Raw genomic sequence first — 1,054 nt, 5'->3', positions numbered from 1 at the left:
TTACATATGCAGGACTGGGCGCCGAGGCTCATGCCTGTCATCCCAACATTTTGGAAAGCTGAGGCAGGCAGATCGCTTGAGCCCAGGAGTTTGAGTCTAGCCTGGGCAACATAGTGAGACCCTGCTTCTGAAAGAAAAAAAAAATTACATAGGCATAAAAAGAGATTCAGGGCCAGGCACAGTGGCTCATGCCTGTAATCCCAGCACTTTGGGAGGCCGAGGCGGGCTGATCAGTTGAGGTCAAGAGTTGGAGACCAGCCTGGCCAACATAGTGAAACCCGTCTCTACTGAAAAAATACCAAAAAAAAAATCGCTTCTTGGCCTTTTGGCTAAGATCAAGTGTAGTATCTGTTCTTATCAGTTTAAGAAAATACAAAAGTTAGCTGGGCGTGGTGGCATGTGCTTGTAATCCCAGCTACTTGGGAGGCTGAGGCAGGAGAATTGCTTGAGCCTGGGAGGTGGAGGTTTCAGTGAGCCAGAATCGCGCCATTGTACTCCAGGCTGGATGACAGAGAAGATTCCGTCTTTAAAAAAAAAAAAACTTTAAGAGATATGGGAGGACAGAAAATGAGGATACTCCCTGGGTGGTAGGAATAGAGTGGTTTTGTTTTCTTGGTTTTGCTCATTGGCAAGTTCCGACTTTGTACAATGTACATGCACAGCTGTTGGGGCTCAGAGAACGATACTGCAAAGTATGGTGCTATGGCAGCCTGAGTACTTTGGACTAAAGGAAATTGGAAGATCTCAAAAGCCAAGTCTCTCTCTGACATTCTCCCACCCTCCTGTCTCCTGCCCCTGTTTCGCCCCCAGAGGAAGCCATAGACACCAGAATTCTTTTCCCCCAGTCATAGAAACTAGAACCCCTCTTCCCTAAAGCAAGTCATAGAACCTAGAAAGGGTCACTCTCTCCCTTCTCCCCTGCACAGAGAGGCCAAGAGGTATCTCAATAGACGGGCTTTGCTGGGTGTCCCCACTCAGTCTATTCCCATGAATCACGCTCTTTTGTCCAATCACCTTTCTACACGGCTGTCTGCTTCGCATAGAATCGAAGCAT

The 1,054-nt window shown here is 47.7% G+C and overlaps 1 pseudogene; it reads left to right on the top strand.

Moving 5' to 3' along the window:
* Nucleotides 1–309: 309 nt before the first annotated feature.
* LOC123568982 (U2 spliceosomal RNA) lies at nt 310–447 on the top strand (annotated as a pseudogene).
* The last annotated feature ends 607 nt before the right edge of the window (nt 448–1,054 follow it).

This window comes from Macaca fascicularis, chromosome 14 (genome assembly GCF_037993035.2).
Source record: "Macaca fascicularis isolate 582-1 chromosome 14, T2T-MFA8v1.1".
Taxonomy (NCBI): Eukaryota; Metazoa; Chordata; class Mammalia; order Primates; family Cercopithecidae; genus Macaca; species Macaca fascicularis.
This window is presented reverse-complemented; position numbering and strand designations above follow the sequence as displayed.